Source organism: Carcharhinus amblyrhynchos, chromosome 6 (assembly GCF_965287045.1).
Source record: "Carcharhinus amblyrhynchos chromosome 6, sCarAmb.v2.hapA, whole genome shotgun sequence".
In the NCBI taxonomy this organism is placed as follows: domain Eukaryota; kingdom Metazoa; phylum Chordata; class Chondrichthyes; order Carcharhiniformes; family Carcharhinidae; genus Carcharhinus; species Carcharhinus amblyrhynchos.
Window position 1 is genome coordinate 74,724,508 of NC_137329.1, and position 12,690 is coordinate 74,737,197.

Here is a 12,690-nt window from a genome sequence, read left to right on the forward strand (position 1 = left end):
ATCTCGCAAGCCTTTCAATGATCAGCAAGTTGTGACAGGAGCAGGATTGTGTCATCGACAGATTCATGGAAGGTGATTAACCTCGCTCGCGAGGGATAGCCATTTGAGATACAGGGAAATGCAAAAGGATCCATGGCATTATTCAACACAGAACAGGGAATTTTATCATAGTTTCCTGACCAAAATCTATCCCTCAACCAACATAAACAAGTTTTGTTTGTGGGACCTCTGTGTGGCAAATTGGCTGCTGTATTTCCCTGCCATATAACAGGGACGACAACACTTGAAAGTGCTTTACAGCTCATGAAGTATAGTTAAGCACAAAGACAATTCTGTTCTAACAGAAAGGCGAGTCCATTCACCTGCCTGCAGCAGGTGAAGTCACTGAAGCTCTGAAATTTGCTCCTTCTCATGCCACAAGGGATATCAGCCAATCAGCACTCTAATTCGATATCCGACTGATGGCTGCTGCATCCCAGTCAAAAGTTCCCGGCTGGTCCAAGCAACAGGCTTCTCCGCTAGAGTGACAACTGAGCCTGCTAGGTTGTGTGTGCTGACACAACATAGGCAAAATGGGTGCTGGGGACAGAGCAATTGTCATTCTAATAGATGCAGCATAATTTATCTTGACTGAACATATCCATTGCCTCACAAAGGTTCAGTGTCTGTCAGGTCTCCATGCCTTGAGACAGCTGTTTTAGTGGTTCTTGGCTGAAGGATAAATATTGGCTGGGAATTCTGGATGAACACCTCTGCTCTCCTTCAAGTGGTGTCATGGGAACAGTCGTGATTGTCTCAGAAGATGGGTTTAATCCAGTGGTGGGCAACCTATGGTTCTGATTGTGGCCCACAACACAATTGGACTGCTGCCCACGCACAGAGCTGCCACATTCTGCTGCTTTCCATCCACATTTTTTTTCTTATCGGTACAACTGAAGTGAGATGCATACTGATTGCTCCAAACATTGACTGTGAGAGCCATGTATTCCCTCTGTCAAAAGTGTAAATATTTCCTTTTTTTACTATTTGAAGTTGATGAGACTTCTATTATGCATCTTCCCATTATGAAATATTCAGTGTATTAAATGTATTTAATTTTATTCATGAGGTCATGGTTAGTGAACAAGCCTGATTTCAATCATGTGGCCCACTGAGATGAAGACGGGCCATCATTCAACCTACTCACTAACCTAGTTTACATCACCGGTTTAATATCTCACCTGAAAGATAGTCTCTAACACTTTGTGATTGCTTGCAACTTCATTGCTGCTATGTTTTGGAAGAGAGTGTTGCTACCTTGGGGAGAGAACTAAGATTCAGTTATGACAGTGCAGCACTTCTTCAATTCTGCTCACTGTAGTAACAGTGCAGTGTAATTGAGTTAGGAGATGGTTCAGTAAAATTAATCCAAGTGAGCTATACATTTGAAGTTTATTTGTCTAAGATCCTGCCAATTTCTGTCTGGTGTACAATATTTGGAATAACCTGTGCTTTCTCCAGTAGCAGGTGGTTAAACCAGCATCTGTTAAACCACACGCTGACTACACAGACAGTCGGTGCAGTGAAGTTGCTATACACCGCTGACATTAAATCATGACACTGTCTACTGTCTTGCTCCCCTGCTGAAGATGATGAAGAGCGGAAGGCGGCTAATGGCTCAAAACAGTTTGTTATCGCCATGCCAACAGCATCCATTTGGCAACTTAGAGCTGCAAGTCATCACAATGCTTTTTGAAAAAGACTATTGCTACCTTGGGGAGAGAACATCAATGAACATAAAATGACCTTTAAAATCAAGGTTTCTCCAAACTCTTGCTAATGCCTTCTATACCAGGCAACATCCTGGTAAATCTTTTCTGTATCCTCTCCAAAGCTTCCATATCCTTCTGGTAGTGTGGCGATCAGAATTGAATATAATATTCCAAGTGTGTCCTAAACTTCTATAAAGCTGCAACTTGACTTGCCAATTTTTAAACTCAATGCCCCGGCCAATGAAGGCAAGCATGCCTTATGCCTTCACGATTACTTTCTTTACCTGTATTGCCACTTTCAGTGACCTGCTTCTCCACTGAGGTGGCAACTGAGTCCGCTAGTTCTGTGTGCTGACTAACACACAACATATGCAATATGGGTGCTGGGGACAGAGTTATTGTCATTCCAATGGATGCAGCACAATTCATCCTGATTGTCAGGCAGTCGATAGCATGCAAAGGCCCAGTGTCTGTTAGGTCACCATGCCCTGAGACAGCTGTTTTAGTGGTAGTTGGTTGAAGAATAAATATTGGCTGGGAATTTTGGCCGAACACCCCTGCTCTCCTTCAAGTGGTGTCATGGCAATGTTCATGATTGTCTGACGATATGGATTTAATCCAGTGGTGGGCAATCACTGATTGTGGTTCTTGAAACATTTTATTGATTATTGGCCACGTGCAGGGCTGTCACATTCTGCTGATTTCCATCCACGTAGCTTTCCTTATCGGTACAACTGAAGTAATGCACACATGAAACAAGGGCAAGTGAGGTGCATGCTGATTATACACAATATTGACTGTGACAGCCATGCACTCCCTGTGTACAAAGTGTAAATATTTCTTTTGTTTTTATGATTTGAAGTTGACAGCAGTTCTAGGAAGCATTTTCTATAACTCATGAGATATTCAGCGCACCTTCTTGACTACCTCCTCCGCTACCTTCTCCACCTGCGTTGCTACTTTCAGTGACCTGTGTACCTGTACACCCAGATCCCTCTGCCTATCAATGCCCTTAAGGATTCTGCCATTTACTGTATGTTTCCCATCTGTGTTAAACCGTACAAAATGCATTACCTCATATTTGTCCGGACTAAACTCCATCTGCCATTTCTGTGCCCAAGTCTCCAACCAATCTATATCTTGCTGTATCCTCTGACAGTCCTCACTGCTATCTGCAATTCCTCCAACCTTTGTGTTGTGGAGTAGCTGAGCCAGTCTCACTGCCAGCAAGTGCAAACTCAGGATCCACTTATTACCTTGGCTTTGGAACCCTGCAAGTCACAGTAAAATTTGGCATTTTAAGGCTAGGATCAACAGTAGGTAACACAAAAGTACAAAATTCACAAGACTGGAATAAGGTTAGATATTTGGACAATAATGACATTCCCAAAGGATAAAGTATACATGGAACAGACACGAAAAAAGCCATTGATTCTTGGTCAGTTGATCCTTTAAAAGGAATTGGATCAATACTGTGAGAAGCATGATTGAGGTTTACAGTTATTTTAACCATGCTGTTTTTTTTCTCCACATGGAGGTAGAGATAGGAATTTATCATTCTTTACAATGAACAAATGATAAGGGAGGAAAGTTCCTAATAAAATAATCATAAGGGGCTCTGGGGTGGAGAGGGTTTGTTGCCATTGGCCTTTCCATGCTCTGCTCTTTATATTTCAAATGACACAACAACCTATGGAAACACAGGCTTCACTTCCATGGCATGATGCTGTCATTCTATTCTGGCCTATAATATTACACCTTGCTCCTGTTTCAGAACCAAAACTGACAGCTTCATTTCAGAAGGCCTGCTGCATAAAAGATTATCCTTTGATCTACTGGGCTTCCATTCCCTTTTCAAGACTGCACAAACTACAATTCTTCAAATCACCAATCACCCTGGCAGGCCTGAACATTTAACTGGAGCGATGTCAGATAATGCTTACAAATGCCATGACCCCCAAGCTGTCAATAATGGGATTGGTGGCAGGATGTTACAAGCGGAAATGGTTTGTATCACTAGCTAGCTTTTTGGCAGGAGGCCAGTATGGGCTGCAGATGGGAAATGACGACAGGAACCTTCGGTTCACTGGCTAAAACTGATTTGGTGAGCTGGGACAGAGGTCAGGGTGTGGGCGGTGTGTTGGGTGGGTAAGTACCTAAGGAAGCACAAAGCCGTTTGTGGAATCTTGCTTCATGCTGCATTTCCCATATTAACTGCAACTTCAGGAATACTTCATTGGTTGTCAAGTACTTTGGGATATCATTAACTGGCTAAATAGATGTATGTTCTTTCTTTCAATACAGCATGACTGGTTGGCACTGAGGTAGCTAATAGATGAAATAGGAGCACCCAGAGGAAACCCATGCAGACACGGGGAAAATGTGCAAACTCCACGCAGATGGTAACCTATTCCAGGAATTGAACCCAGGTTCCTGGGGCTGTGAGGCAGCAGTGCTAACCACTATGCCACCGTGCCACCCAATAAGTTAAGTTAAAAGAACAAAGAACAAGAAGTTGAACAAGGTCCTGTCGGGTGAAGTTAAGTAAAAGTAGAGAAGGTGCTCTGAGTTAAAGAGACAACTGCAGTAACCAGTTTTAATTTGAGAAGCCAGGTGCCTGCAGAAAATTAAAAGAATGGTGACCTTTTAGTACAACTTGTGAAGGAGTGGTGTTCTGTTGGCTTGGCTGGGTACCTACAGGATAGGATAGAAGCTTGAGTGCAGCTGGCAATCCCATGTAGAGGAATGCTGAGAGGTTGAAATTCTGGATGTGGATCCTTGGTGAAGGTATTGCATCATAGTCAATCTTTTCAGATTTTATAAAGGTTTTATTATTTTGTTAAAAGTTGATTGGTAAGCTTGTGACTCTGCTGATCCATTTCTGTAAACAAAAATATAAAAGTTATGACCTATTGAGTCAGGGTTCCATTCTGAGACTTGACTGTCCAGTGATTGCATCAGCTTGGGTTGTAACAATGTTCGATATTTAATCAGCGCATAGTTGCTCAGTGTTTGATTTTGTGAAGTGTTCAATGTAATGCCCTTACAGTAATTAATCTTCAGGTTAGGTTCTCACAGATCAAGACACCCCAGATAAAAAAAAGAATACCTGAGGGCCAAGAGTCACCCAAGATATAAGGAGACCACTGTGCAGGTTAGGAAACATCAAACTCAGTATGTATGGCTGTTAAAAAGCATTGCCATTTTGGTAAAATTACTTGCCAGTTTATTAACCAGAGAATTTAAAGTGAAAGAACAAGTCATTTGATAACTTTGTTCATGTGATGCAATCAAGCATTTTGCTCCAAAGTGAGAAGTCTCACAATACTAGGTTAAAGTCCAACAGGGTTCCAGAGCTTCCAGAGCGTTGCTCCTTCGTCAGGTGAATGCTCCAAAATACAACAATTTACTTTCCCCTCCTTTCTAACATCTCCATAGTTACTGTAAGAAGTCTCACAACACCAGGTTAAAGTCCAATAGCATTCCAAAAGTTTGTGATTCCAAATAAACCTGGTGATGTGAGACCTCTTACTGTGCCCACCCCAGTACAACACTGGCATCTCCACATCATGGCTCCATAGCTACTGATAGCCTACTGATACTGCCCAACAAAGAGGTGTGTTACTGTGTACAGAGCCCATGTGGGTGTTGCTGAATACAGGGCCCATGTGGGTGTTACTGTATGTATACCAGGCAAGTGTTGCTGTCAACAGGGCCGAGATGGGTTTTGCTGATTGTATACCCAAGAGGGTGTTGTTTAGTGGCTTGGACAGTGTTGCTGAATAAGTGACAAAGGTTCATCAATTTTAACTTGTAACTCTGGGAGTGAGAATTGAGGCGAGGCGAGATTTCTTTTTGTATAGAGTTGTTGAACCCTGAATGGATTGAATCATTAATACAGAGATGATTGCATTGTTTGACAGATAATTGAACAAAGAGTTGCAGCAGAGGTCTAAGGGGAGATGATAATGTAGTCGGATTGATTTAAATTTGCTTTAGCAAAGGTCTTTGTTTGTTTGGTAAATTAGCGGCAACGATGTAAAGTTCCTTGGATTGTTGGTTTGTTTTGGACAACACTCACAATTAACCCTGTCACCATCAAGCCTGTTGCTGCCTTCTCCATCACAATGTTAACTCAAAGCTAGTGGAGAGGTTCCAAGGTAATATTATTCATGTGCTGGCTTGTAACCAAGAAATAAATGCATCATCTCTGTGTCTGGCAGCACATTGAGGCAGTCTATGGAGGAGGAGACTTGGTGCACATATTAGATTTTGTATTTGTTGCCAATGATCGTGACATAATCAGCACCCCTCGTATTCGAAAGATGTCCCAAAACACTTTACTTTAGCTTTACTTTTGACATATAGTGACTGCTACAATGTAGGAAATACTTACACAGCAAGATTCCATGAACACAAAAAAAAAGAAAAGCACAGCACAGGACCAGACTCTTCGGTCCTCCAAGCCTATGATGATCATGATGCCCTAACTAAAAAAAACTTTCTGCCCTTACTTGATCCATATCCCTCTATTTCCCGTGCTATTCATGTACCTCATTGTTCTCCGGAGCAGTGTACTGGTGGCTGGTGAGTGTAAACTGCGAGTGTACTGTTTTTTTCAAATTGCATTGCTAGGTCGCGGGGTTTTTTTTCCTTTTGTGCTTTCCGTAGTGGGTCCTAGGCGCAAGGGCTGTTGGGAAGGGAGCGAGGGAGTATAAAAACAAGGCCATAGTAGACAGCGGGTAGTGGAGTGAGGTGGGTGTTGAGTGAGTACTGCAAGGGCTTTGGTTCACAGGGCTTAGATGACAGCAGGCTTAGGCAAGGTGAGTTACTGGTCAAATTTTTCTAAGTGTGTCCATAGATCTAAGGGAAGTCAAATAAATGGCAGGGTCCATGGGGAGATGTGTCAGCTGTGTAAGGTGCAGTATGTGGGAGTTCCTGGAGACACAGCATCTCTGGACAGTCCACATCTGCACCAAATGTCTGGAGTTGCAGCTTTTGAGGGCCCGGGTTAGACAACTGGAGTTGAGGCTGGAGGATTTATTTTTAGTTAGGGAAAATGAGGCACTAATGAATAGGAACCAGATTCAAGAGGGGATCCCAGAGCCAAGGAGGGGGGATGGGTGGGTTACAGTTAGGAAGGGGAAAAAGGAGAGGAGTAATGTTCCAAAGGCTACCCCAGGGGTAGTCTCTCAAGATAGCAGGGGTAAGGTGCCAACTGAGGTGGAAAGGGCATGAGGGGAAGAGGAAAATGCCTCAGAGGGAAGGAAGGGGGCTGGATGTGAGATAGTGGTGGGGGGTGGGAGGGTTAAAGGAATTGATAGGTGGTTCTGTGGGCAAAAGTGGGACTCCAGGATGGTAGTCTGCCTCCCTGGAGCAGGGGTACAGGATGTGTCGGAGAGGGTAAAGGGAATCTTGAAGGGCCAAGGGACCCAGGCGGATGTAGTTATACATGTAGGAGAGAAGGACATAGGAAGGAAGAGTTGGGGGGGCAAATACGTACACAGTTCAGGAAGTTGGGAGCCAGGCTGAAGTGTAGGGCCTCCAGGGTGGTGATCTCTGGGCTGCTGCCAATGCCCAGCAATAGCAGGGATAAGAATAATGAGATCCTGCAGCTGAATGCGTGGCTGAGGGATTGGTGCAGGACAGAGAGTTTTAGTTTTGTTGACCATTGGGAAGTCTTTGCAAAGGAAGGGCACTTGTATAAGAGGGATAGGGAACACTTAAATGGGAAGGGTACACATATTTTAGCTGGGAGTCTGGCTGGAGTGTTTAGGCAGGGTTTAAACTAGTATGGGGGGCGGGGGGTGGTGGGGAGGAGAGAGACAGCTCAGGCACTGGGAGTGAGTTGGAGGTCAGGGTAAGTCTAGATGATAGGAAAATCCCCCTGGAGAAGGAGGATCCGAGAGGGCCTGAGGGTCTTAGGTGCATCTGTTTTAATGCGAGGAGTGTGACGGGAAAGTCGGATGAACTTAGGGCCTTGATGTTCGCGAGGAATTTAGATGTGGTGGCAGTGACAGAGACATGGTTAAAGGAGGGGCAGGACTGGCAGCTAAATATTCCAGGGTATAAGTGTTTTAGGCGTGATGGGGAGGGTTGAAAAGAGGAGGGGGAGTGGTGCTCTTAGTTAGGGAGAAGATCACAGCGGTGCAGAGGGAGGATAACATGGAGGGGTTGGAAATTGAGTCTCTGTGGGTAGAGTTGAGGAATAGGAAGGGGGCCATTACTATGCTAGGAGTGTACTATAGGCTGCCCGATAGCCCACGGGCAGTGGAAGAGAGTATATGTAGGGACATTTTGGATAAGTGTAGGAAGAACAGGGTTGTTGTAGTAGGAGATTTTAATCTCCCTGCGGTGGATTGGAAGGTGCCTAGAGCTGGGGGGGTCTGATGGGGAGGAATTTGTAAGATGTGTATTGGAAGGATCCTTGCAACAGTATGTAGATAGCCCGACTAGAGAGGGGGCTATACTGGATTTAGTTCTGGGAAATGAGCTGGGTCAGGTGGTTGAGGTTGCGGTAGGCGAACGTGTGGCTAATAGTGACCACAACTCTGTCTACTTTAGGATACGAATGGAAAAAGACGAGAGCTGTCCTAAGGGGAGGGTGCTAAATTAGGGAAAGGCTAGATACAGCTGGATTAGGCAGGAGCTTAGGGATACAGACTGGGATAGGCTGTTGGAGGGCAAAACCACGTTAGGCATGTGGGAGTCTTTCAAGGGAAAACTGCAAAGGGTGCAGGAAAGGCATATGCCGGTTAGGAGAAAGGATGGGAAAGGTAGGATTAGGGAACCGTGGATTACTAGAGATATAGAAGACCTGGTTAGGAAGAAATGAGAGGTGTATGTCAGGTCTAAGCAGCTGGGAACGGAGAGAGCGTTGGAGGAATACAGAGAGTAGGAGGGATCTCAAACGGGGAGTTAGGAGAGCAAAGAGGGGGCATGAGATGGCTTTGGCAGGTAGGGTTAAGGAGAATCCAAAGACGTTTTACTCCTATCTTAAGAACAAAAGGGTGGCTAGGGGTAAAATCGGTCCTCTCAGGGACAGACGTAGGGAATTGTGCTTAGAGGCAGAGGGAATGGGGGAGATCCTGAATGAGTACTTTGCGTTGGTATTCACGAAGGAGAGGGGCTTGATGTCTGGTACGGTCATTGAGGGAGCGGTAGACCAATTGAAAGATCTATCGATTACAAGGGAAGAAGTGTTAGGGCTTTTAGCTGGCATTAAAACCGATAAATCTCGGGGGCCCAATTGCATTTATCCTAGATTGCTTAGGGAGGCGAGGGATGAGATTGCTGGGCCTCTGACGCAAATCTTTGTCTCTTCTTTGGACACAGGTGAGGTCCCAGAGGACTGGAGGATAGCGAACGTGGTACCGTTGTTTAAAAAGGGTAGGAGGGATAGCCCAGGTAACTATAGGCCGGTGAGCTTAACGTCAGTGGTAGGTAAGTTGATGGAGAGGATTCTTAGGAATAGGATGTATGCACACTTAGAGCGTTGCGATCTGATTAAGGATACGCAGCATGGCTTTGTAAAGGGGAAGTCTTGCCTTAAGAATCTGACAGAATTCTTTGAGGAGGTGACAAAAACGGTCGACGAAGGATGAGCCGTTGATGTCGTCTATATGGATTTCAGTAAGGCGTTTGACAAAGTCCCTCATGGTAGGTTGGTACAGAAGATTAAAGCTCATGGGCTATGTGGTCAGCTATCTAGATGGGTAGAGAACTGGCTTGCAAAGAGGAGTCAGAGAATAGTAGTGGAGGGGTCCTTTTCTAGCTGGAGGTCTGTCACTAGTGGTGTGCCGCAGAGCTCAGTACTGGGACCTCTTCTCTTTGTAGTGTATATAAATGATTTGGAAGAGGGAGTAGGTGGTGTGATCAGCAAATTTGCTGATGACACCAAGATGGCTGGATTGGTGGGCAGTGAGGAGCAGTGTCTGGCAATACAGCGGGATATTGATAGGCTGGTTGATTGGGCAGATACATGGCAAATGGAGTTTAATCTGGTTAAATGTGAGCTGATGCATCTTGGTCGGAATAATGTAGGGGGGGAGTTATATGATTAAGGGTAAGCCCGTAAGGAGTATAGAATCACAGCGAGACCTGGGGGTGCAAGTGCACAAGTCTTTGAAGGTGGCAGTGCAAGTGGAGAGTGTGGTGAAGAAAGCCTATGGTATGTCAGCCTTTATAGAAAGGGGTATAGAATATAAGAGCTGGAGTCTAATGTTGCAGTTGTACAGAACGTTGGTTAGGCCGCATTTAGAGTACTGTATCCAGTTCTGGTCGCCTTACTACTGGAAGGACGTGGAGACTCTGGAGAGAGTGCAGAGGAGGTTTACCAGGATGTTGCCTGGTATGGAAGGACTAGGGTATGAGGAAAGATTGAATAAATTGGGGCTCTTTTCCCTTGAAAGACGCCGACTGAGGGGGGATCTAATAGAGGTATATAAGATTATGAAGGGTATAGATAGAGTAAACAGAGGTAAGCTATTTCCTATGATAGAGACACGTAGGACGAGGGGCCATGGACTTAAGGTGAGGGGGGAGAGGTACAACACAGATATTAGAGGGAGGTTTTTCACACAGGGTAGTGGGGGTATGGAATGCTCTGCCAAGGTGGTGGAGGCAAACACACTAGAGTCATTTAAGAGTAACTTAGACAGGCACATGACTGAATTGGAGATGGGTGGATATCGGAGATTGTTTTAAATAAGGGTCATTAGCATTGGGGCGTCCCTGGTAATATAAATGGATATGGTATGATAATAGTGTTTTTTCTCTTTTCAGTCACAGGTTTTAAGTCGGTCCGCCTCGTGTCCAACGAGGGGCATACACGCAATGGATCGTACTGGGGCTGCTCTTGGTTGTTCGAGATTGGCCTAGTGCTTCATGTCGTTAGCGTGTGCCTACACTGGACCAGATACTGGGCAAGACGACAGCTCAGTGACTATCGCTGATTGCTGTGCAGACACATGGATTTGGGCCGGTGTCTGTGGGAGTTTGCGCATTCTCCCTGTGCTTGCGTGGGTTTTCTCCGGGTGCTCAGGTTTCCTCCCACACCCCAAAGATGTGCTGTTAGGCTGATTGGCAGGAATAAATTGTCCCTAAATCAGATTCCCTCAATCTGGATGGCCATAAAACATTAGACAGGGGTCGTGGGTGGAGAGGGGGACTGGTGGTGTTGAGATGGCGGCGTGGGCTCGTTGGGCCGAAGGGCCTGTTTCCCGGGCTGATTTTGTTCTTTGTTCTTTACCCGTCCAGATGCCTCTTAAATGTTACTAATGTGTCTATTTCCAACATCTCCTCTGGCAGTACGTTGAAGGCACCCACCACTCTGCGTGAAAAATTTCCCCGCACATCTCCATTAATTTTTCCCCTTGAACCTGTGCCCCTTTGACACTTCCACCCTGGGAAAAATCCTCTGACTATCCACCCTGTCTATGCCTGTCATGACCCCATTGTGCAGAACTCCCAAAAATGGCTTCAGCTATCCACTTCCCCCTCATCCTATACTGGTTTCTGAGTGGTTGGCTGCAGGTGGTGTAAGTAGACCCTTCTTACTTCCCGCACCATCGCACAGGGCTGACACCACAACATAGTCTTCCCGTTCAGATATCTAACCAAGTATACCCCAGTCAGGCAGTAGAGGAACACCAAGTATAGAATGATGTTGAGGATGCAACATAATCACTTTGATTTTGCATTCTTAGGCACTAACTGAGACACTGACACTGCATATATTTTAGAGGATAGGTTATGAGGGACACATGGTGAGACCATAACGGGTGCAGGTGAGTTGCAGCCAGGGAGCAAAGACAGCACAAGGTGACAGCTTGCCAGAGATCTCATGCTATTTCTGCTACTGACATCTCAGATGAAGACTGAGTAGTCTAATGGAGTAGTCTAATTATCACCGATAGGAATGCAGAACAAAATGTTTGGTGCATGGGCAAACCATATCATGAAGCAGGGAGAATCCCAGCACCAACTTGGCAGAGGACTTTGTACAGAGTCTGGAGGCCTCCTTCAAGGAGCAGTACATGGGGAAGGGAACACACTTAGAAGCTGATGAAATTCTGAAATAAAAGAGGATGAATCACCTTGGAGGTAAGGAAAGCAGAGTAGGGGAAGTGGAGCAATGGCCTGGAGGCAACATGGAGAGCTCTGCAGATGGAGAAGAATGTGATCCAGGGATAGGTTTCCCACGCAACCTGCTTTGAAGTAGCCTGCCATTGGCCAGCGATGGGGGTCTCCTACTCCCACCGTTGTCAAAGGGGGTTCCCATTAAATGCATCCTTTGCCAATGTGAACCCTGCAGCAGAGGTGCACCATTGGCGAAACTGGTAGATCCCGCCAGCATGAATGGTTGGAAAGTTCCGGCTCCAGAGTCCGTGAGATCCGCACAAACTGTCCACTTGAAAGGACAGACCCCCATCTTTGTGACCTCCTGGAGACTCACTACTTGGGTGAACAATGGCATTTGGATCCTATCACGATGTAGTGTTCACTAACCAACATGGCAGCTTCAAGAGCAGCACAAGCGGCCGCTATCAGGTCTGAGTGCCGACAGTGTAAACTCACACTGCTGCCACCATGCCTGTGGATTAGAGTCCTCAAAGGGGTGGACACAGGGCGACTGATTAGATTATTAGGATTGCTAGGGCACAGCCCTGTGGAATTGGCAGTGACTCCATGGGACATGAAGTCACTGTCCTCTCTCAGGCTGGCACCATTTGTCATCAAACCTCTCATAATGGCAAGACTGTGCAACTTGCCATGCATATCTTGACACCCATGTGCAGAGCTCCTCCAGAACGGTCCAGACAGCTGAGGTCAGCACGCCAAAGATCTGTCCTGTCATATTTTGGGTGGTAAGATGGTTTCTATTGAATGCAAGCTATGCCTGTGTACCTCACCTGAGCCATTACATAAGAACATAAGA